This window comes from Nomascus leucogenys, chromosome 22a (assembly GCF_006542625.1).
Source record: "Nomascus leucogenys isolate Asia chromosome 22a, Asia_NLE_v1, whole genome shotgun sequence".
In the NCBI taxonomy this organism is placed as follows: Eukaryota; Metazoa; Chordata; class Mammalia; order Primates; family Hylobatidae; genus Nomascus; species Nomascus leucogenys.
The window spans coordinates 110,766,265-110,792,537 of NC_044402.1; positions in this window are offsets into that span (position 1 = coordinate 110,766,265).

The window sequence follows — 26,273 nt, forward strand, 5'->3', positions numbered from 1 at the left end:
CAGATCCAAAGATTGCAGAAGCCAGAAGAGACACTGCATCCTTCCTGGTTAGGCCTGGTTATGCCAGCTTCCTGGACTCTGCTGGCTGGTTGCCTCAATCCATGCCTCAGATTGGGTGGAGTCTACAGATTGAGGGCAAATCCCACCTCCTCCCAACCCCCACCACTAGGCCTATCTGCAAGACAGAAAAGAGCAGCAAGAAATCTCAGGGATTTTCTTTGATTACTCAGAGGGAAATTGTTTTCATACTCAGAGACTGATAGGCAGTCAATAACATTTGCTTTGTGAATTTTCACCCAGCTACTTCTGGATGAGATAATCACCTCTGCAGCTAAAGAAAATCTTAGCTCATTTTCTTCTTGGGGTGATGGTATAAGAGTTGATAAACAATTTATAAGTATTTATCATCTGGCATATTTAACGAAACATCTTGATGATCCATAAAGCAAGGCATAAATTACATTTGAAAGTGCATTGCATTAAACAAGAACATTAGAGAGAAAGAGAGAGAGAGAGACACTTTGGACCTTGATCTGTTCCAATGACATAGAAACTTGCTTTACAGATTGGCTTTCTCCTAGTGCACTATTGCAAAATTAGAGCTATACTAGAAACATCCCTAGAGTTTGATAATTGAATTACAGTGGGGAAAAATAAGGTTTACATTTCTTAACTACACCTTTGAATTTCTTACTACTACAGTGGACAATTTTCCTGGTCCCTGGGGATAGTGGTGAAAAACTCATTGTTTTATTAAATTCATGCCTCATTCTTGTGACCCTAGATTTTCGAATTTAAATAGGAATGCAGTCAAGGGGTGAATTCTGACATCTTCATTCTTTACTTAGCTCTTAAAAGCCATGATAATTTATACTACTTGTTTATACTAATCTTTGATCACAATATATTTACATTGCTGGCAAGTAAAGTCTCTTAATAAAATAGCAGCAAATATTAGCTCTTCATCCAAAATTGTTATCATTCGGGAGTACTATACATGGTCTCTTACATTAGGATTTATGAAAGTAGGAATTAATTACTTTTATTAAATTCAAACAAGTGTTTTTCTCAAAGTAATGAGTGTTGTGAAGGGAGCTTATTTGACCACATACAACCCTGAGATTCTTATCTTTTTGGCAAATAGCACTAACTGTGGAAAAGCTTAAGATCAGTGGGGTTGTCTATTTCCCCACACATTGAGTTGTTGATAGGTTATAATAAAAATATCAGACCAAATTCTGCCACTAATATAGGCATGTATTAAACATGTATTTGTAAGCAAGTATACAACAGTTCATAGAACAAGATAAAAACCCAGCTCTCTGTCCTCTTTAGTGCTCTAATGACTTCAAGCTGGCTCAACAATATTCCAGAGGCAAGATTCTATTACTCTTATAGTTAGCATCAGAAATCCAATGGATGGACACTGGATTCTTTGAGGATCAAGCTTGAGGTGCAAAGCATGGGATGCATTTCTGAAATATTTGAGTTTAATCGTATATCTTGAATACCACTTATTATTCCAGTGAGATCTGGTTGATGATTAAGTTATTGAACAATGAAAATGTATTTCTGATATTTACTTTGCTAATTAGCAAGGCATCTGGGTTTGATGTACACATCTGGTGAGAGATGAAGGGCAGAAATTGAGGCACAAAACAATAAGTGGTTTCCCTTAAGATCAGATAGCTAGTAAGTGTCTCAGCTTGTTTGTGCATCCCACAGTGAGGAGCTTGTGTTTTTTTAAATCTCTCTGGATTAGTTGTGCTGGTAAGTTCTCTAGAAGCAACTTGACTCCACTGTTTTGAGGGCAGAAATAAAAAGAACAGGCTATAATTGAGGTTGTAGAAGAGATAAAAGAAAATCCGTGATTCAAGAAACTGCTCAGAGTCCTGTCTGTGAAATGCAGAAGGCTGTCCATAACTAAAGGCATCTACCTTTAGAAAGCCTGTATCAGATCATTACTTGTCTTGATGGTCATGAGATAGGGACATTCTAGTTAACAAAATATCCTAGTTAATAGAGATTCTCAGTAGACTCTATACTCTAATTTCTCATTTAAAAGAAATTGGACTCTTACAAAATAAACATGACATGAACCCAGAATTTAACTTATTATTTTCTTACTGTTATCCCAAAGACATTACATGATATTGAACACTTTGAGGTAATTATGGTACTGGGGGAGCATAATTGTTCCTATTAATAGAAACAAAATACTAAGGGTTTTTCTAGAAACTCTCCTTTCAAGAGCCATTTACCTGGCTAAGGATTTTTCTAGAAACTCTCCTTTCAAGAGCCATTTACCTGGAATAAAAGTGATGTGTATGATAAACAGTTGGCTATACAGACCCAAGATGAAATTCAAAATATAACTTCTGAAAATTCTGAATTCAAAATCGAGTTTTTGATACTTTAGGATTAGCTAGATGATCATCATCAATTTGTCTCCTTTCCACTTCAATTTGTTTTTCATCTTCACCAATCTACACTATATTCAAGCCAAACTTACCATTTCCTTTACTCCGTTTTCCCTGCAACTTCCCTAAGCTGTTAGTGTTATTGTGCTACTCTTCTCTATGCCACTTAGGCTTGAATTCTTGGCCCAATTTCTCTCACTTCTGCTTGAAGTCACCAAATGCCAGTGATTCTGCTTCTAACATATTTCAGACATCATTTCTGTCCATTCCCACTACCAGAAAGAAACTCTGTATTAGTTTTTCTTTTACCTTTATTGACCTTTTATAATAGCATTTATAGTGTGTTGAATTGTGGCCCCCCAAAAATATGTCCAAGTCTTAACCCTGGTGCCTATAAATGTGACCTTATTTGGGAAAAGAGTCTCACAGACGAAATTAAGTTAAAGATCTTACCCTGGATTAACCAGGTAGATGCTAAATCGAATAAAAAGTGTCTGTACAGGAAGAGAAGAGGAGAAACACAGAGAAGAAAGCCATGTGAAGATGGTAACAGACACTGGAGTCTGTAACCCCAAGTGTAATGTGACGGGTTCTCCACCAGGTTCCTTAAGGGTGTATGTCCACTGCTTGAACCCTGAAGACTGGGTGGTGAGCCAAGGTCATGGTGCTCAGCCAAGGAACACCATATGCTGTGTTCCCTGAGAACACAAACATTTGGGAGAGTACCTGGGGACATACCAAGAAAAACACTCATCACACACAGAGAAGAAAAGCCAGAAAATTAGCTTAAAATCAGCTTGAAGATGGGTGGGGTAAGGGGGGTGTGTGGGGCAAATCTCCAGAGTTGTCCTGCTACCACCTAGGAATGCCCTGTATGTTAAGTCCTAATAAACTCACCTACTCATCAAGCTGGACTTGCCCAAGTCATTCTAGAGTCTCTAGGCTCCTTCCCAGTTTGGGGGATTGAATTAATCCATTTTCACACTGCTATAAAAAATTCCTGAGACTGGGTAATTTATAAAGGAAAGAGATTTAATTGACTCACTGTTCTGCATGGCTGGAGAGGCCTCAGGAAACTTACAGTCATGGTGGAATGTGAAGGGGAAGCCAGGCACGTCTTACATGGCAGCAGGAGGGAGAGAAGTAAGAGTGCAGGAAAAACTGCCACTTTTAAAACCATCAGATCTCGTGAGAACTTCCTTACTATCATGAGAACAGCCTGGGCGAAACCACCCTCAATGATCCAATCGTCTCCCACCAGGTCCCTCCCTCAACATGTGGGGATTACAATTTGAGATAAGATTTTGGTGGGGACACAAAGCCAAACCATATTGGGTGGTGGGGGACATTATATTTCCAAGCTTTTCTTTCGATACCCAAGCCAAGGAGTGCCTGGGGCCACCAGAAGCTAGAAGAGGCAAAATGTGGAGGAATCATTGCCCTGTTGACACTTTGATTTCAGATTCCTGGCCTCTCAAACTGTGACAGAATAAATTTCTATTGTTTTAAGCCACCTAGTTTATGGTAATTTGTTATAATCAGAAGCTGAAAGAGGCAAAATGTGGAGGAATCATTGCCCTGTTGACATTTTGATTTCAGATTTCTGGCCTCTCAACCTGTGACTGAATACATTTCTATTGTTTTAAGCCACCCCCAGTTTATGGTAATTTGTTATAGTAGCTCTGTGAAAGTAATACAGCATCTATTTTCAGATACCCTGCTTTTCCCTGAAGTCTGTCAGTCAGAAGTGACCATCTGTTGCCTTACTAAACAGAGCCTATTTACACTTTTTCTATTAACTGCAGCCACTTTTTCCTTGGAGAAACATTCCCTTCCCACTCTACCCATGGATGTGGTAGACTGCATCAACAGTTCCAGTTCTTTACTCTTCTCTGTGCCACACTCTTTAGTATATACTTTCAGAGTTCCTCCCATAAAGTTGGAATTTATTTCTCCAACACATTTGATTTTCTTTGGCCAACAGAGTTAGGCGAAAGTGAACCAAGGCCTCAAGAAGCTTTGCATGTTACTGATTATTCTTTTGTGTTCCTGCCACGCCATGAGAAGGCAATGAGAAGAACCAGAGCCTTCCTAGCAAAATCCTAGCAGACTTAGGCATGTGAGCAATAAGTGCTTATCACCATAGGCCATTGAACTTCTGTGATTTTGGGTTATGCAGCACTGCTGCAGCAAAAGGTAATGGATATAATGGGGCAGCTATATTCTTCCAGCTGAAAGTTTGCGACTTGCACACTATGATTATTTTAGAGCTGTACATGTTAATCATGTCCTCTGAAAATAAACTCAATTCTGAGGCTGGAAAAAGAATCTCTTCCCCTGGACTTAATGCCAAGAAAGCAAGAGTGAGCAGATCTAAAATCTAAAGGGAGACTTTAGTGGCCAGGCCTGGAAGTGGCCTATGCTCTTTTGACGTATGTGCCATAGGCTATAACTCATCATGTGATCACACGTGGACTCCCTTGGCTCCATCTAGATGTGAGGGGTCTAAAAAATATTGTCTTTCTTTATGCTCAGGAGGAGAAAGAAATGCTTGGTGACCATGTGGCCTTGACCCTGCCATATCTGTCATCTGCATCTGGTAAAATCCTCTGAATATAATGTGACATTGTTCATATTATCATCTTAAAAATTCGATTTGCAGAGTGAATATTTTTTTGTGTTTACTTTATTCCCCATCCAGGTTGATTCAGTCAATCAGGCACACACAGAAGCACACATTTATCGAGTTCTATAGGTACAAAGATGAATATGACCTGGTTTTTGCCCTCAAGAGCTTGCCGTCTTGGGAGAGAAATAGGCATAGACATTATAAGCTGATGTAAAAGACACAGTTATAGAGGTATTTACACATTGCTATTGAAGCACAGATGAAATAGTTTCTTGATGGTAGGGACTATCTCTTATTTGTCTGTGTATCCCCACAAGTACAAAGGATGTGCAAGGATAGTCTTCTGTGTGCTAAATACTCAAAAATATTTGATGAGTGGATACAAATGGGTAAGTGAGCCATTACAGAAATGACAGATGATTCCTAAGGATTTTGAGATATACAAAATTAGAGTGTAGAGGAACCTATACAGATGGAGATTTTGTTTTTCTTAATTAAATATCAAAAAACATACAAAAAAGATTTGGTGACAGTTTTAGGCATGTACAGAAGGTAAAATGCTGAAAAGTCTTAAAGAATATTGGCAAAGTGCCTCTATCTGTAATTTATGAAGTGGTAAGTTTGTGAGAAGGTAAAAACCTATTCACAAAATTGTACTTTTGTGAGTACAAAATTGTACTTTTGACAATTATGACTTTGTACCCAACCTATTTAGTTACAATGTTTGAGTTAGTAGGGGGATTTAATAACTTAAGAAAATTATAAATACTTACCAGGATGTAATGAAATGTAGTTTTTGCTTAGAAGGCCTATTTCTTGCATGAAATTTTGAATTCTGATCTCTCATTTACCTACTGAAAGCTTTCATTCAACTGTGAGTGAATATTGGATTCACCTGAGGAACATTTTTTAAATACCTGCTCCCACATCTGATTTTGTGAATCAGTGACTGGAGGGAGAGTCCTAGGTGAGAATCGCTAGTTTACTGCATTCACCTCTTAAGAATTCTGTCTTCCTGTATCAACTTCCTATTGCTGCTATAACAAATGGCCACATATTTGATGTCTTAAAAGAACACTAATTTATTATCTTACAGTTCTGGAGGTCAGGAGTCTGAAAAAGGAACCTATTCCATTAGGGCATCAACTAAAAATATGAAGAAAAATTATAATCTGGTACTTTCTAGAGGATTATTGTAGCCAAGAAATAATGATTTAATCTGTACTCAAAAAGTAAAGACTGAAATCTAGTATTAAGTGTTACACTTTACCCTTGAAACAATTTTTTTAGCCGCCTTTTTTTTATTAAAGAGAAAATTATAGCAGGGCCAACTTGTGTACAAGGGAAGTTTTAGGCTTATTATGCTTGCCTGATTGTCTGCATAAAATGCAGCAAGAATTGATTGGCTATATAGACTCCTTCTGAGTTGGTTTTGCTGCAACTTTATCTAAAAAGAGGCTATTTTAGTTTCAGCCTTGGTAAAATAAGTAATGTCTCCAATTGTTTTTAAAAAAACTATTATTGAACTTATGCAGACAACTCTATTGTCTGAAATCACTTCCATTGGTCTAAAATCAAAGTGTTTCTTTTGGATCCTCTAGGGAAGTATCCATTTCCTTGTCTTTTTCTTTTCTAGAAGTTGCTCACATTTCTTGGCTCCTGGCCCCTTTCTTGACTCTTATTTGGAAAGAGTGTTGTTCAGATGCAATTAGTTAAGAATAGAGTAGACTCACAATCCACTATGACTGTTGTCCTAATAAGAAGGGAAAATTTGGAGACAGACATACATAGAAGGAAGATGATGTCAAGTGACAGGGAAAAAAATGGCCAACTACAGGCCAAGGAGGAAGGCTTGGAACAGATTCTTCCCTCATGTTCCTCAGGAGGAACCAACCCTGTTGACACTATTTCAGACTTCTGGGCTCCAGAACTGTGAGACAATAAATTTCTCTTATTTAGCTACTCAATTTGTGATACTTTGTTACAGTATCCCTAGAAAATTAATATACCCACTATAACAACAGCTCTTACATCACAGGCCAAGATACAAATGTGAGAGTTCTGAAAAATTCCATGTATGTCTGTTTCCATTGTACATTTAGGGAATGACCAGTGGTGTGTCCATGGACCTAGTGGATCCACTGCGAAGCAAATCTGGGCTAGGACTCCACTTATTTTCTGGATTCCATATATTATCACACTGTCATGGGTGCCATGATAATACTTTGGGCTTCTAGTATATATGTTAATAGTTCTCAGTCATCTGAGTAAATGGCCGTAGATCCTTTTGGGAAGATGAGGGAACTATCATTGTGTACTTTTGCTGTGGTGTTTCAGGATTGTTTCTCCAGTTTCTCTTCAGTCTGAAGAGGGTTCTGGGTCTGAAAACTAGCTCATGTCTGAAAATTGAGCAAGAGGTCACTGAGACTTTATTTTGTAGCAACTGCCCTCAAGCTCCTGATCATCCTGTCTTGGTTTGTTTAGATTTTATAGACTGAGCAATACCTTGCTGGCTACCCATCTGTTTTGCTCCTAGTTACGCTGTTCTATTAATTATCTTCATAGGTCTCTCTCTTTGCAGATCAAGTCTCTCTGGTTAATCCTTCAACCTTACTGGTTATTACAATATTTGTGCTCATCTTGCTTCTCGTCGGTAAGTACCCCCATCTGGCCTCTATTAATCTAGGAGCCTATGATCTCAATTCTTATGAAAGAGCTCAGCTCTGTAATAGCTGTCAACCCTGGCCTCTGGGAGATAGAAACCAATGAATTTAATGATGCTGATGCCTCTTTTTGAACTCCTTATTTATTATTTTTGTAGACAGAGTGTCCTTCAACATACTCCTGTATTGGGTTTTTCAGACTTACATAATATGTCCATTTTAGCATGCCAGCTTCTAAGGATCTTTTGATCCTTTTTCTCGCTGTCTGCCATGTCAGTTCTAGTATTTCTATTTCACTTCTGTGGACAAATGCTTTCTCCACGCTGTCTGAAAATATCCTTGCAGCATAATATTACCACTTACAGAAGTCCTTTATAGGGTGTTAAATATTGGATCATTGGAGAGTGCTCCCATATTGTCAACTTCTCATTATTTATTATTTTTTTGAGACAGAGCCTCGCTCTGTGACCAGGCCGAAATGCATGCTCTTGGCTCACTGCAACCTCTGCCTCCTGGGTTCAAGCAATTCTCTTGCTTCATCCTCCGGAGGAGCTGGGATTACAGGTGTGTACTGCCACGCCCGGCTAATTTTTGTAATTTTAGTAGAGACAGGCTTTTGCCATGTTGGCCAGGCTGGTCTTGAACTTCTGGCCTCAAGTAATCTGCTCACCTTGGCCTCCCAAAGTGCTGGGATTATAGGCATGAGCCACCGCACCTGGCCTACATCTCTTTATTTAACTTTATTTTCAATTATTCTTGGTCCATCACTGTAAAGAACCAATGTCATACATACTCTCATCCCTCCTGGCTAGTTCCTGCAGCTCATTTGAGATGGAAGTCTATTCCTATATTAGTAGGCTCAGAACTTCCTCTACCAGATTATATTGTGACAACTTGAGTTATTGTTCTTGTGGCCAGAAGAGAGGGAACGAGAATAGATCTTGAAGGAGGTACATAATGCTTTTCAAGACAGAGCCTCTTCACCTGAGAGTCATTAGAGAGTACTAGTCTTTAACAGGGAGGAGTGGGCCACCTCTGTGGACCCTGAGGATTTAGGAGGACCTGAGATTTGAGATTCTTGATTGTCTCAAACCAAAGTCCTCATCCTATGTTTTAGGGTCTCAGTACTTTCCAATTAGCGAACCCTTAAACTTGCCAAGATTGAGAATTCAATTTTCTCTGGAGCCCTGATGTCTTTGAAATCAAATCCTGGGCATGATCCTCAGCCATTCCTCCACCTGAAATGAGAGAGATGAGAATCTCCTTACATGTTTTCAAGAATGTTCAAGTTTATATATCTATGCTTTGAGAATTAAATTAAATTTAATTTGCCTCTATCCTCTCATTTTTCCCTAACACATCTCTCCCTCACCTCTGTTATGAGTTGCATTGTATTCCCCAAAATTCATTTCTTCTTTCTCTCCCTTCCTTCCTTTCTCTCTTTTTCTCTTCTTTCTTTCTCTTTCTTTCTTTCTTTCTCTCTTTCTTTCTCTCTCTCTTCCTTCCTTCCTTCCTGCCTTCTTCCTTTCTTCCTTTCTCTCTCTCTCTTTTCTTTTCTTTTCTTTTCTTTTCTTTCTTTCTTTCTTTCTTTCTTTCTTTCTTTCTTTCTCTCTCGCTTTCTTTCTTTCTTCTTTCTTTCTTTCTCTTTCTGTCTGTCTATCTGTCTGTCTCTCTCTCTCTCCCTCCCTCCCTTCTTTCCTTCCTTCCTTTCCTTTCCTTTCCTTTCCTTTCCTTTCCTTTCCTTTCTTTTTTTTTTCTTTTTTTGATGTAGTCTGACTCTGTTGCCCAGGCTGGAGTGCAATGGCATGATCTCGGCTCACTGCAACCTCTGCCTCCCATGTTCAAGTGATTCTCCAGCCTCAGCCTCCTGAGTAGCTGGGATTATAGGCGTGCACCACCATCCCGGCTAATTTTTGTATTTTTAGTAGAGACAGGGTTTTACCGTGTTGGCCAGGCTGATCTCGAACTCCTGACCTCGTGATCTGCCTGCCTCAACCTCCCAAAGTGCTGGGATTACAGGCGTGAACCACCGTGCCCAACCAATATGTTTATGTGCTAAACCCCACTACCTCAGGTTGTGACTGTGTTTGGAGATAAGGTCATTGCATATGTAATCACCTAAGTTAAGATAAGGTTATTGGTGTTTGACCTAATTCAATATGATTTGTATTCTTATAAAAAAGGAGAAATTTGGACATGAAGGGAGCATGCCAAGTGAAGGCAGAGATGAAGGTGGTGCTTCTGCAAGCCAAGAAACACCAAACATTGCTGCAAAACCACCAGAAGCTAGGTGAGAGCCGTAGGACAGGTTCTCTCTCGTAGTTTTTAGATGGAAACAACACTGCTGACATTTTGATCTTAGACTTCTAGTGTTCAGAGCTGAGACAGTAAATTATTGTTGTTTGTGCTACTTTGAGAAAGCGATTCTAGCAAACTAATATATCCCCCAAGGTCATCTAATACTGTAGGCCTAATATTTACCTCCTCCTCTGAATTTCTCAAATGCCTCGGATTTGGTTTATTTCAGTGCACTGACTTTGATCTACATCTCATCTGAGCTCACTACTCATGAAAGTCTTAACAATTGCATTGGTACAGCTTGCTTGGGGATATTCATGTTCTTTCTACATCCAGTGATGGAATCCTCATTGCCAGTGATGACATGTGATCCAGCTCCAAAAGTCTTATTTTAGAATTTGCCTCTTGAGTCCACACATTGAACCAGTGGTCTTAGGCTGTGTCCCTAGAAAAGACTTTGAGATGGAAATGTGCCTGTAGAAAGTTTATTGAGGAGTGGTCTTGGGATCAATATCTGTGAGGAGAAAAGAAAATAGGATTAGTCAGGAGTAGGAATTAAACTGTAATGTTGTAGCAACAAGGGCCTCAGCCAATCCCACAGGGAGCTCTAAAGATAGGATAACCCTTCAGAGTTGTGAATTGAGACAAAAGTGCCAGGCCTTTATAGACCAGCATCAACCTGGTGAATGTGGGCTGCCACTGGAGGTTGGGCTGAAAGCTGTCAGTCCACCACACTCCCAGAGCTGGGGATGAGGGCCACCTTTCTGAAGTGGGGAATATGGCCAGTGCATAGCATCTATTGCTCTTTCCATTATGAAACATGTAGACATATAGATAAAGTACAATAAATGACCTCTGCATCCATAGGAGGCTTTTGGTATGTACCTGACTACCCGAGCCAACATCTTTCTCTTTCTACTCATAAAAATTATGTAAAAAGCAACTTTAACAACTTACAAACAATAACAACTTATAAACTCCATTTGTAACAACTTACTAGCTCAATATTCTCCTGAATTAGGAGATGAGAATATTTTACAGAGTTTAACATAAATACAGTCTTCACAAAGCACCCATGAACTGATAAAAACCTCAAAATAAGTGAAAAAAAAGTACATAGAACAATGAGAGGGCCCAGTGTTGATGGATGTAAGAAATTACTTGCAGAAAAGGCTCTCCTGAAATGCAAAAGACATAACCCTCCCTTGCAACCACCAAGCGCAGGATGCTACTGGGAAAAAGCCACAAAAATATGCTTCATGAAAGTAAGGAACTCGCCCTTAAGTATAAAAAGTTTCTCCTGCGTTTGCAAAAATGTGTGGGAAATGATGTGAGTAGGGCTGAAATTGAGCAGAAGCCTACAGGAAAAAGTGAAAAGAGGCACAGAGGATGGTTAAAGCACCAGTGGCAGCAGTTTTCAGAAAGTCCAGGAAAAAATACACTTTCTAAAGATGAGGGGCTCACTCTGAATTGCAAAAGCAATATTTATTTATAAAAAAATGGGTTGGCAGGCCAGACATGGTGGTTCACGCCTGTAATCCCAGCACTTTGGGCGGCCAAGACGGGTGGATCACCTGAGGTCAGGAGTTCGAGACCAGCCTGGCCAACATGGTGAAACCCCATCTCTACTAATAATACAAAAATTAGCTGGATGTGGTGGCAGGTGCCTGTAATCCCAGCTACTGGGGAAGCTGAGGCAGAAGAATCACTTGAGCCTGGGAGGTGGAGGTTGCAATGAGCTGAGATCATACCATTGCACTCCAGCTTGGGCAACAGAGCAAAACTCCATCTCAAAACAAAAAATAAAAAAATAAAAAATAAAAAATGGGTTGGCAGCTGAACTGTTGGCAGAAGGCCTGCATACAGTGTGATTTGTTTTTGTATCTTTAAAATAGACTTTATTTTTTAGAGCAGCTTTAGGTTCATAGCAAAATTGAGCAGAAAGTACAGGGAATTCCCATATGTTCCCTGCCCTGCTCAGGTATACCTCCCCACTATCAATATCAGTGCACCAGAGTGGTACAGTTGTTAAGATGATGAACCTACATTGACACATCATTATCATCCAAAGTCCATAGTTTACATTAGAGCCAACTCTTGGTGTTTGTACATTCTATGGGTTTTGAAAAATGTATAATAATATGTGTCTACCATTATAGTATTATACCTAACAAAAATAATTAAATAATAGAATAAAAATCCTCTGTGCTCTGCCTATTCATTCCCTGCTCCTTGCTCATCCCTAAGCAACTACTGATCTTTTCACTATCTCTATGGTTTTGCCTTTTCCAGAATGTCATGTAGTTGGACTTATACAGCATGTAGCCTTTTCAGATTGGCTTATTTTACTTAGTGGTTTGTATTTAAGGTCCCCCCATGTCTTTTTCTGGCTTGATTGTCTATTTCTTTTTAGTGCTGAGTAATATTTCATTGTTTGGTTGTACGACTGTTTATTTATCTGTTTGCCTACTAAGGGATATCTTGGTTGCTTCCAAGTTTCAACAATTATGAATAAAGCCTCTATAAACACACAGGTATAGGTTTTTGTAAGACATAAGTTTTCAATTCATTGGGGATAACTACTGAGGAATGTGAATGCTGATCATATGGTAAGAGCATGTTTAGTTTTGTAAGAACCTAGCAAGCTGTCTTCCAAAGTAACTATCTTTTTACTTTCCCATCAGAAATGAGAGTTCCTGTTGCTCTGCATTCTTGTCTGCATTTGGTGTTGTCAGAGTTTTGGATTTTGTTCTTTCAAAAACATTCCCAGTGGGTAGTAGTATCTCATTGTTGTTTTAATTTACATTTCCCTGATAACATACTTGGAGCATCTTTTCATATGCTTATTTCCATCTGCATATCTTCTTTTGTGAGGGGTCTGTTAAAGTCTTTGGCCCATTTTTAAATCAGGTTTTAAACCTGCTTTCTCCTTACTGAGTTTTAAGAATTTTTTGTATATTTTAGATAACAGTTCCTTATCAGGTACACTTTTTGCAAATATTTTTCTCAGTCTGTGCCTTTTGCAGAGCAAAAGTTTTAAATTTTAATGAAGTCCAGCTTATCAGTTGTTTCTTTCATGAATTGTGCCTTTGGCATTATATCTAAAAAGTCACTGTGATAACCAAGGTTATCTGGGTTTTCTCCTATGTGATCTTCTAGCAGTTTTGTTCCTTTCCATTTTCTATTTCTGTCTATGATCTATTTTGAATTTTTGTAAAGGGTGTAAAGTCTGTTTCTAGATTCATTTTTTAAAATGTGGATGTGTAGTTGTTGCAATGCCACTGGTTGAGAATCTTTGCTTCACTGCATTGCCTTTGCTCCTTTGTCAAATATTAGTTGACTCTGTTTTTGTGGGTCTGAATTCTCTGTTCTATTTCATTGATCTGTTTGTCTATTCTTTCACTGTCTTGATTACTGTAGGTTAATAGTAAGTCTTAAAGTCAGGTAGTGTCAAACTTCTGACTTTGTTCTTCTCCTTCAATACAGTGTTGGCTATTCTGGGTCTTTTGCTTTTCCATGTAGATTTTAGAGTCCAGTTAGTTGATATCTGCAAAATAACTTACTGAGAATTTGATTGGGATTGCACTGAATCTATTGATCAAATTGGGAAAACCTGACATTTTGACAATGTCACAGTCTTCCTATCAATGAACATGGAATATCTCTCCATTTATTTAGTTCTTTGATAAAAAGAAATCAGAGTTTTGTACTTTTCCTCATATAGATCTTGCACATATTCTTTTAGATTTATACATATGTGTTTCATTTCTTGGGTGCTAATGTAAATGGTATTATGTTTTAAATTCCAAATTCCACTTATGCATTGCTTGTATATAGGGAAATAATTTAATATATAGGAAAATAATTTACTTTTGTATGTTAACGTTGTATCCTATAATCTTGCTATAATCACTTATTAGTTTCAGGCATTTTATCGATTCTTTTGGATTTGATACATTAACCACATCATCTGTGAACAAAGACAGCTTTATTTCTTCCTTCTGATTTACATACTTTTTATTTTTTTCTTGTCTTATTGCATTAACTAGGACTTCCAATAAATGTTGACAAGGAGTGGTGAGAAGGGACGTCCTTACTTTCTTCCTGACCTTAATAAGAAAGCTTTCAGATTATCGCAGTAAGTGTAATGTTAGCTGTAGGTTTTTTTTTTTTTGTAGGTGTTCTTTATCAAGTTGAGAAAATTCTCTTCTACTCCTAAGTTTGCTGGGAATTCTTATCATGAATGAGTATTGGACTGCATGCAGTTTTGATTAGGGAATCATGTTTAATAGTACAAAGGAAAACAACTAGAAGAATAATATTATTCACCAAAAATGAATGGTGAAAGAGAAAGGTTAAGGGACAGGTAATGAAAACAGACTAATTTTATCATTGTTCATAGGAGAGAGTTAATAGAGGATCAATGGGTTTTACGTTAAGACATCATTCTAAAATTGTCACTAGAACAAAAGTGTAAAATTTCTTAGGTAACAAAAGAATGATATAGAAAAATTGCTTCTACATAGTGAAAAGGTTTAGAAAAAAATAAGAAAAATGTCAAAATATGACAAAAGACCAAATATATAAAAATATTTTTAGATTAAAGAGCAAAATTAACTCTCTGTGTTGTAATGAACACATTATTTGAATGTTTGTCATCTATTGAATTAGAAAAACTGGGGCTGGGACCCCCCAATCTTTGTTTTAACCAGCCCTCCATGTGATTCTGAAACACACTAATGTTTGAAACCACCAGTCTAGAAAAAAAACATATCTGCCCACAAAAGGACATCTATAAGTGTATTGCAGAACTATTTGTAATCACACACAAATTAGAAGTATCCTAAGTCTTTATTAGTAGGCAGAATATATAAATAAATTCTGTCATAGTCTACAATAGAATACTATACTGGAGTTAAAATGGTAATATGGATAAATCTAAAAAATATAACAATACATTGGCTGGGTGTGGTGGCTCAGGCCACTAATCCCAGCACTTTGGGAGGCCAAGGTGGGTGGATCACTTGAGGTCAGGAGTTCGAGAGCAACCTGGCCAACATGGTGAAACCCTGTCTCTACTAAAAATACAAAAATTAGCCAGGTGTTGCGGTGGGTGTCTGTAATCCCAGCTACTGGGGAGGCTGAGGCAGGAGAATTGCTTGAACCTGGGAGGCAGAGTTTTCAGTGAGCTGAGATCATGCCACTGCACTCCAGCCTGGGTGACAGAGCAAGACCCAGTTTCAAAACAAAAAGCAAAAACAAAAAGCCAAAATATAACACTAAGTTAAAAAATCAGGGCACAGACTTTTTTTTTTTTTTTTTTTTTGAGACAGAGTCTAGCTCTGTCACCCAGGCTGGAGTGCAGTGGCACGATCTCAGCTCACTGCAAGCTCCGCCTCCTGGGTTCAAGCCATTCTCCTGCTTCAGCCTCCCAAGTAGCTGGGACTACAGGGGCCCACCACCACGCCCAGGTAATTTTTTCTATTTTTCAGTAGAGACGGGGTTTCACCGTGTTAGCCAGGATGGTCTCGATCTCCTGACCTTGTGATCCACCCGCCTCGGCCTCCCGAAGCGCTAGGATTACAGGCATGAGCCACCATGCCTGGCCCAGACTTTCTATAATAAGATACTCTTTATATGTATTAATCTGTTCTCATGCTGCTAATAAAGATATACCCGAGACTGGGTAATTTATAAAGGAAAGAGGTTTAATTGACTCACAGTTCCACATGGCTGGGGAGGCCTCACAATCATGGCGGAAGGCAAAGGAGGAGCAAAGTCACATCTTACATTGTGGCAGATAAAAGAGTGTGTGCAGGGAAACTGCCCTTTATAAAACCATTAGATCTCATGAGACTTACTCACTAGCAGGACAACAGCACAGGGAAGACCTATCCCCATGATTCAGTTAACTCCCACCAGGTCCCTCCCATGACACATGGGAATTATGGGAACTACAATTCAAGATGAGATGGGTGGGGACACACCCAAAGCATATCATTATAAAAAGTTTAAAAAATAGTATACTGAGTTTATGAATATTTACATTTGTCATCAAATACGCATGTGAATAATAATATTGGGGGAACCAGCCCCCAGTGACGTAGGTTCTTTTCTATTTTCCCTAAGTGTCGGCCGGTCTAAGAAATAAAGAGAAAGAGTACAAAGAGAGAAATTTTACAGCTGGGCCTCTGGGGGTGACATCACATATTGGCAGGTTCCATGATGCCCACCTGAGCTGCAAAACCAGCAAGTTTTTATTAGGGATTTTAAAAGGAGAGGGGTGTACAAATAGGGAGTAGGTCACAGAGATTACATGCTTCAAAGGGCAATAAAAGATCACAAGGGCAGAGCAACATCACAAGGCAAAGTCGAAATTAGAATTACTGATGAGGGTCCATGTCCTGCTGGACACGCATTGTCTTGATAAACATCTTAACAGGAAACAGGGTTCAAGAGCAGACAACCTGTCTGATTAGAATTCACCAGACTGGAATTTTCCAATCTTAGTAAGCCTGAGGGCACTGCAGGAGACCAGGGCGTATTTCATCCCTCCTCTCAACTGCGTAAGACAGACACTCCCAGAGTGGTCGTCTGTAGGCCTACCCCTGGGAATGCATTCCTTCCCCAGGGTTGTTCCTTGCTGGGAGAAGAATTCAGTGATATTTCTCCTATTTGCTTTCTGCAAGAAGAAAAATACGACTCTGTTCTGCCCGGCCCCGCAGGCAGTCAGACCTTATGGTTATCTTCCCTTGTTCCCTGAAGATCGCTGTTATTCTGTTCTTTTTTCAGGGTGCACTGATTTCATATTGTTCAAACACCCATGTTTTACGATCAGATTTCATATTGTTCAAACACACATGCTTTACAAACAATTTGTACAGTTAATGCAATCATCACAGGTTCCTGAGGTGACATACATCCTCAGTTTACGAAGATAACAGGATTAAGAGATTAAAGTAAAGACAAGCATAAGAAATTATAAGAGTATTGATTTTGGGAACTAATAAATGTCCATGAAATCTTCACAATTTATGTTCTTCTGCCTCAGCTTCAGCCGGTCCCTCCATTTGGGGTCCCTGACTTCCCGCAACATAATAAGAACTAAATCAGAATAGCAGTTACTTCATGATGGGGAGGGCAGGAATGGGATCATGGGAGAGTTTTACAAAATACTTCATTTCTATTTGTAAACTTATATTTGAAAACCTTTGTGGTGAGTACTCAGGTGGTTGTTACATTATTGTATAATATTTTTATGCTTGAAATATTCTATTAAAGAGAGAATAATTTTACATACAAAAATAGATTATATAGGGATATCTAGTGGGGACTAAGGCAAACTGAGAATCCATGCCCCATCCAAAGAGGACAAAGTCTACTCAGCGCCAGCCCATTTGTTACCATTTAGCAGTGCTCATCCAGTTGCAGATCTTTCCATTTTTCAAGCATAATAAAAAACTAGGATTGTTATATAAATACCCTAATATTTGAAAGTTTGTAAGTAATTGAAAAGAAATCCACAATGCAGATTGAACAAAGTGGGGTTTAGCTAGCTTCAGTTAGTGGGTTACCAGTTTGCTGCTTCCTCTTTTATAGATATGTCAACTCTAAGGCATTAAAAGTTCAGGATAATTTCATCTGATTTCATATTCGTCCTGTTCTACAGATACATTTGGGTTTATTAAATTGTATCAATGCTATAGTGTTTTAATGAACAATATTCTTCAACTTGTGTGCAGCTGAGTACAAAGTTTCAATAATGCCAAACATTAAATTCAAAGGGAACGGTGGCAGGGCATAAGAGTAGAAGGGTGTAGACAAGGGCTGGATATTGTATTCTTGTATAACTTCACATGACTGTTCAAAGAGTCATATATTCTGAAAGAATTAAGTGCTTCATATAACTTTAAGGAATATATATATATATATATATACACACACATATATATGTATTTATTTGTGTAATGATAAACTCTGGCTGCTATATGTCTGTGGAACATCTGGATGACTTTGAATAAATGTTTTACTTTCCTTAAGGCTCTAGGTTTTCCTTATGGAATGAGCCACATGTTGGCTGTCCTCCCACAGGCACTCAGCTCAATCCTAGATTCATTAATATTTGTTTAATTAATACATGGATTAACAAATGAGTAAATTATATATAAAGCAAAGAACTTAGTCCAAAGGTATGCAAAGTTCACATTCTGTGATACATAATGCTATGAAAATATTTCTTCCCTATCTGTACAACCAGATCAACATTTATAAAATGCATTTTATAATAAAACCAGAAGATGGCAATAGAGTAACATAAATCTAAACACTACAGGCCCTTCATATAGTTTTATACAGCCTTTGTCCTTCAATATACTTGTATTGACTACTCCAACCCTTTGTCTCTAATTCCTGTAAATACCTTACTATGCAAGTGGGCTGAAACATACACTTCCCTTAAAAAAAAAAAAATCAATAACAAAAACCCACATAGTATAAGCATTCTCTTGCTGTGTGCAAAAGAATAGCAGGAGCCTTTCTCACACAGGTAAGTTCTCAATTTAAGAAGTTTGTGAGAACACAAAAAGAAGACTATCTAGAGAAATTGCCACACCCCAGATTAATTAAGATACATGTAATTGCTTTCAGCTCTAATTTCCGATATATAATATAACACAGTGGTTAAGTACTTGAGCTTATGCTGAAAGATTTATTTATTTGAGACAGCTTTTCACACTTGTTGCCCAGGCTGGAGTGCAATGGCATGATCTCGTCTCACTGCAACCTCCGCCTCCCGGATTCAGGTGATTCTCCTGACTCCACCTCCCAAGTAGCTGGGATTACATACATATGCCACCATATATATATTTTTTTTTCTTTTTTTCTTTTCTTTTCTTTTTTTTGAGACTGATCTCGCTCTGTCGCCCAGGCTGGAGTGCAGTGGCACGATCTCGGCTCACTGCAAGCTCCGCCTCCCGGGTTCATGCCATTCTCCCGCCTCAGCCTCCCGAGCAGCTGGGACTACAGGCGCCCGCCACCGCTCCTGGCTAATTTTTTGTATTTTTAGTAGAGACGGGGTTTCACCACGTTAGCCAGGATGGTCTCGATCTCCTGACCTCGTGATCCACCCGCCTCAGGCGGGATTATAGGCGTGAGCCACCATAACTGGCTTAATTTTGTGTTTTTAGTAGAGATGGGGTTTCACCATGTTAGGCTGGTCTCGAACTCCTGACCTCAGGTGTTCCACCACCTTGGGCTCCCAAAGTGCTGGGATTACAGGCGTGAGCCATCGTGCCCGGCGTTTGCTGAAAGATTTGGGTTTAATTCTGGTTTTTCCATTTACAGGCTCTGTGACCGTGGGAAAATTTTTCTGACACTTAATTTCCTCTTCTGTAAACTAGGATAATAATAATAGCTGTTATCTTGTGGTGACATTATAAGGATTAAATGAAATGACACATTTAGCTCAGTGTCTGACAAGTAATAGGAAGCTAAAAAATGTTAGCTATTATTCTTGACACTAAATTTGGATGAAAGAAACTTGTTTTGTATTAATTTTGAAAGAAGGCTAAACATTGAGTGGTTTCAGAATAATTTTTGATGTTCGTAAAGTAAATAATTGAAGCAAAGTAAAAAAGAACAATTTCCAGGAGCAGGATGCAAGTTTCTATTTACTGTGGATGTTAACCAACTACTACTTTTATATAAGAGCTAAGCAGACCGGTGTTTCATTTAGTTTCCCTTTCTTTGCCAAAGATTATAATTTTACTTAACACTCTGCATTCAATCTCCCCTAATCAGTTTATTAAGTAAATACAGGCCCACTTCCATTTATTGACGATGTGGTTGGAGACTTAGCAGAACTATGTGAAGCGATCTTGTTTGTGACTGTGTTGGTGTTGAAAATATCAATAAACTGAGATCTTTCTATTGCTTGACCTGAGATATCTGGTATTCAATAGTAACATGGTTGTCATGCTTATGAAGTTTTGCATTTTAACTTGCATAAAACAAAAACTGCATTCAGATAAGTAAAGGGGTTCCAATCTCTAACTTGAGAGAGAGAAATGTCATTAAGGATAACTTACCTTCTCAGAAGTCTGTGAGCTTGTAGAGAAAAACCAGCACCATAATTGACAACTTCTTTTATACCAGCTGAAGCAGAGGTGAGAGTCAGTGAAGTATAGTACATAGAATGATCACATTCACTGCCTTAGTAAACGTGACATTTCCTGGTCTACTGTCATTTTTTTCTCTTTGAAATATAGACAGTATGAGTAATTGATGCTAAATACTGAAGTTCTACCAAGCCAGCAATTCTTATCTCTGGCTGCATATTAGTAACACCCAAGAGTTTTACAAATGTCAACGCCAAGGGTCTCATTCCAGAGCTCTTAAATCAGAATCTCTGGAGGAAGGAACATAGATTATTTTTTAAAAATGTTTCCTAGGTATAGACTGGGCACAGTGGCTCATGACTGTAATCCCAGAACTTTGGGAAGCTGAGATGGGCAGATCACTTGAGGTCAGGAGTTCGAGACCAGCCAGCCTGGCCAACATGGCAAAACCCTGTCTCTACTTAAAAAAAAAAAAAAAAAAGAAAATTAGCCGGGCATGGTGGCACATGCCTGCAATCCCAGCTACTTGGGAGAATGAGGCAGGAGAATCGCTTGAACCAGGGAGGCAGACATTGCAGTGAGCTGAGATCGTGCTACTGCACTACAGCCTGGACCAAGGAGAGAGACTCCATCACAAAAAGAAAAGTTTTCTAGGTGATTTTAATATTCTCCTCAGCTTTCCTTCCACACCTTTCAAAAGATAACCTCCTACTTTAGCAAATCAACTTCATCTAATGGGATTGCCTTAGTTTTCTACCGCTGTTTTTCCTAATGAGCCTCTACTTTATAGAGCCAGTTCTCTCTCCTTGTCTCAAAGGCTGAAATTTCTTCACCACCACACTCCCCTACCCAAGGCTTTCTCCTCCACCTTAAACATACCTACCTTTTTCAGGATCGTGTTCCTTCAATTATCCTCTCTCATTTTGAGTTTTCAGTTCAGGCTCAACAAACTATGGAACGCCTCATAAATGCCAGATGCGAGGACTACAAAGGAGAATGAGATAGTCAAGGAGGAGTCAAGAAAGGGAAACAGAAATACATACCTAATTATACTGTGGTATGATTTGGGCAACAAAGGAAACATGTAAAGAACATAGAAGTAGCAAAAAAGAAGGTGATTGCCAGATCTTTCTGTACCTAATTCCTTTTATACTGGAAAAAAAATTAGTTTTGTATATCCCAAATGGCAATAACCTTCCTTTGATTCTTAAATTAATTGTCCTTTTTCCCATTTTTGCATTCATTTCCAAATTTCTTCAAAGGGTGACTTATATTTCGTGCCTTCAGTTTCCCACACATTTCTTAACCTTCTCCATTCTGACATCTGTTTGTTCTGCTAATATTTTCCGGCTCACCTTTTTTGAAAATCTCATCAAATTATCACTTTCATCTAGAAAAGCAATCTAAATATGGATTTAGTATCTTGAAAATGAAAACAGCATCTTATTTTTTTTAAAATCCCCAGTACTAAGTATGTTTTTAAAACCTCTAATGTTAGATCGATGCTTCTAATATGCTTAGATGTTAGATCACTTCAGTTTAACAATCTCCTAACTTTCAGTCTGTATTTCTAGTGGTCCGCTGATTATCTCTTCATGCTCTCAAAAATTTATTTTGTCCTAAACTATTTTTTCATTTATTCTCCTGAATTAATCCATTCATGTTTTCAACAAATATTGGCCGAATGACCACCAGCCACCAGGCACCATGCTGGTCACTAGGAATTCATTGTCAAATAAAGATGACTTGGTCCTCTTTTTCATAAAGATTACCCTCTAAGGAGGTTCTTGATTTATTATATCACTACATTTTAGATATTTAGGCCTAAAATTTTGAAATAATAACTGACTTCTCATTCATTCAATGAATCCTTTATATTTTATCTTCTCAATGGCTCAATATGGCTGAATCATTGTGATATTCTTCCAGAGCTCTTAAATCAGAATATCTGGAGGAAGGAACATAAATTATTTTTAAAAAATGTTTCCTAGGTGTAGGCTGGGCACAGTGGCTCAATTCAGTTCCTCTTCAATTTCTTAATTTTCTAAAAATATTCTTAGGGCCTCACTTTGAGCTCTTTACTTTTCTGTTCAAATAACTTCAGTGGTTTCATTTCACTTCTCTGCTTAACAACTTTCAATGGGTTCAAAACCCATAGGCTGAAACGCAGGGTCCTTTACAATCAGGCCCTACCACTTTTGTCTGAAGTCTCTGTGCTGTTCTCTTACATGTACATTTCCACTCTGACCGTACTAGTCTCCTTGCAGCTCCCTGAGCACACATTTCACATTCTTGTCTCTGGGTCTTTCTCTTGGCCTGGTTCTTAAGATAGCCCCCTCCTCTCCTTTTCTTATTCATTGGAACCCAAGCCACCCTTACCAGTTCAGCTCAAATTCTTCCTCCATTTTTCACCCCCCTTTCTCGTCACTCTGCATACTCTCCTTTATCTGGGAATTGCTGTAAGGATTTGTTGTTGCATTGGCTTGTTTGTTTGTTTTATTCCTAAGAGCTTTGTGATAATCTATTGCCTCTATCACTGTATAGTAGACTTACGTGACAGCAATCTCTTAATTAAGCATACCCTGAGAATGACCCTGTATAACAGATACACCTGAAAGCAATAACGTAACTGAAGAAATAAGTGTTGCCACGTGGAAGTTGCTGGCTGGTGGGGGCGGTTGCTGACCGAAAGTGCTGTATAAACTGCATGCTTTTTTGCAAGCAGTGACCAGTTCTCCTGTTCAGACTGCTGCCACTGGACTGCCCTGGTATGTGAATTCTCTCAAATGAAACCCCATGTCTTATTTGCTGTATGTGGGTCTCTTTTTCGGGCTTTTAAACCTGGTGCCATCCCTGCCGAGGTTAATAGGGGTCCAGCATGACAATCACATACAATCTGCATTCATTTTTCTGGTAGAAATATTACTAATACACAAGACCAGTAGCTCCAATTCAAGCTACTTTTTCTATAGGACATGTCATTTTTGGCCCAAGCTCACCAAGTTATACTACTAGGTGTTTCTATGCTCTTTTATGAGAGGAATAAAGAACATACTCATTAAGCAACTAAGAACTTAGTATATGTGTTATTTTAATCTTAACACAATCAGAAAGAATTGTATTGTGGGCTTATATTTTATGTTAGTCAACTAATGGTATTTTGGATTACTTATTCCCATTTGAAATTAGTAGATATTAAAAAATCAGTATCACATTGAAATATTCAGGAATAAAAGGGCATGATGTCTGCAACTTACTCCCTTGCATAAGCGTGTGTTTTGGGCTGGTAGGGATTCCAAAGAAAGAAGCACTGAATGCCAGGATGATCAGGTGAAAGCATTTATTAGGGGAAGTTACTTACAGAGTGCTGCAGCAATCCTCGTGACAGAGAAAAGAGGTGTTCTCGCTAAGCATGTCGCCAGTGAGGGGGTCAGGGTATGAAGTTTGTTTAAGATTTTAAGGAATTTGGCTCAGGGCAGGGACAGTTTGCTTCAGTGTTTTGGGCAATGTCTTAGATACCTGGGAATGTTTAGGCCTGAGTTTTGGTTCAAGCCTGCTGGGAAAGGCCTACAGCTGGCTGGGTCACAGAGTGGTCAAGGCACTTCATGATTTTTGGTCAGAATACAGACAGTTGGGGGGAGAACTGGGGACCCTACAACATGAGAGAGGACAATAGAGCAAATGTGGAAACATTGTACTTGTATCATATAAAAATGATGGTGAATCTAGTGAAAGATACATGGAAGTTCTTTGTACTACTTAGCAATTTTTCTGTGAGCCAGAAATTGTTTCATAAAAATATTGTTTTAAAAATCTGAGATGTAAATATCTTTACTTCTGTTTGGGTTGAGGGTAATGCCAAAATAAGTTTCCTTGAATATCAATAAATGTAATTTTAAAGGTTTTAAGTGCTCAAAATTAAGAAACTATTTAAAACTCTTTCCATTAAAAACCTAATTCAAAAGAACAACAAAACATCTGTTTTCATTTTTAAAGATAATTAGTATAACTATTTTGTATCAGAAATATTTTCCAAGATTCTTATTGAGTACCCACTTCGTGCGAGGCACTGTTCAAGGTGCTGTATACAAAGACTCTGCTCTTATGCAGCTTATATTCTGCTGGTGGTGGTAGCAGTGGTGAAGATCTTAAATAAACAAATAATGGCATATCTGAAAGCAATAAAGTCTAAAAAGACATAAATGAAGCAGAATGAGGGTCAATGATAAGTTACATCTGAGTAGAGATTCAGGAAGTGAGGGAGGGAGCCAAGAGGGTAACTTGGAGGAGTTGTCCAGGCAGGAAAATAACAGGGTTAAAGGCCTTGTGTACTCACCATGCTCAAGAAGCAGCGAGACTAGAGTAGCAAGAAGAGAATGTAAAAGAGGGAGAATAATGGATGAAATGAGAGATATAGTGAGAGCTAGATAATGTAAGACCTTGTAGAACATTATAAGGTTTTTGGCTTTTACCCTGAGTGAGCAGAAAATGCACTGACGGTTTTGATCAGGGGAGTGAGATAATCCGATTTAATTTTAAAAGGATAATTGTGGCTGTGTTGTGGAGGATGGACTGTAAGACAGATGATGATAGAAGTAGGAAGATGAATCTAAAGGCTATTGCTATAATCCAGTTGAGTTATGGTAGCTTGAGAACCAGAGTGCTGGTAGTAGAGGAAGATGCAGAATGGTCAAAACTTTCACCTATTCTGCAGCTAGAGTTGAAGGATTTGTTAATAGATTGGAAGTGAGGAGTGAGAGAAATTGATGAATCAGAAATTATTTCAAGGTTTTTCACTAACAGGAGAAAAACTATATGAAGAGGAGGCTTTGGAAGGGCAAACTGGCATTTCCATTTTTGGATATCTCATGCTTGAGATAACTACGAAACACCCAAAAGAAGAGGTTGACCAGACACTATGTTGTATGAGTCTGGAGTTCAGGGAGATAGCTAGGCTACAGAATTAATTTGAAAGTTGTCAGCATATAAATGGTACCTGAAGTTATGAGACTGAATGGGATCCCCTAGGAAGTGAGTGAAGAGAAAACCAGATAGTTGAAGTCTGGAAAACAAAAGAACTTTCAGGAGACAGGAGGACAACCAGGAGAGCATAGGGATCTGAAGACAGTACTTCAAGGAGCGGGGAGTGATCAATTTTGTCAAATGCAACTGACAGGTCAATTAAGTTTAGGTCTGAGAATTCGATTAAAAAATGAGAGTACATTATTGCTTTGATCAGAGCAGTTCTGGTGGAGTGGTGGGCATAAAACCCTAGTAGATTCAAAAAGAGGAATTGAAGACAATAAGTAGAGATGATTTCAAGGAGTATTACTGTAAGGGAGAGCAGAGAATAGGGGTAAGAGATAGAGGGGAAAGTGGAATTAAGGTTTCTTAAAACGTGGGTGATATTACAAGTATGTATATTGATGGAAATGATTGAATAGAGGGACAAGTAACAATTCCTTGGAGGGATGAGGGGGACAGAATTGCAGAAGTTATGTTCTTGAGAAAGCAGAAGACAGACAAGTGAACTGGGTGGTCACAGTCAGCTATTCCATAGGAACTGGAGGAAATGCAGACTGTATGGGTAGAGATGCATGTAGGTGGGTAGAGAGGTGGAGAGAGTTTATGGCGGCTATTCTAATTTCTTCTGTCAGTAAAATAGGAAGCAAGACATTTTTGCTTGCAGAGAAAACAGTTCTCAGGGAAAGGCCATATTTTAGTTAAAGTAAGAAGATGAAGTGAACTTAAGAAATTGAGAGTGCACTTTTATTTCTTTTCTCTGCCTTTAAATATTCAGGGCATTTTCCTTTAAGAGATTAACAATTATCTATTCTGCCATAAACTAATTTAAGAATATTGCTGCCCATGATGACTACATTAACAGGAGATGAAATACTTATAAAGTAATTTCTATTTTCCTTATAAAGCATATTTTTGGTAATAATTTTATTAGAATGCTCTAATGAAGTATAATCTAAGATATATTGGACCAATTAATCTAGAAGAATGATGGAAGAACAAGATCTTTTTTTTGTGGTTAGTCATATGTTCTGAATATAATTATATGATCAAAGAAACAATATTAAGACAGGAATAGTTTCTTTTGCTGTTCAGAAGCTCTTCAGTTTACTTAGATCCTGTTGGT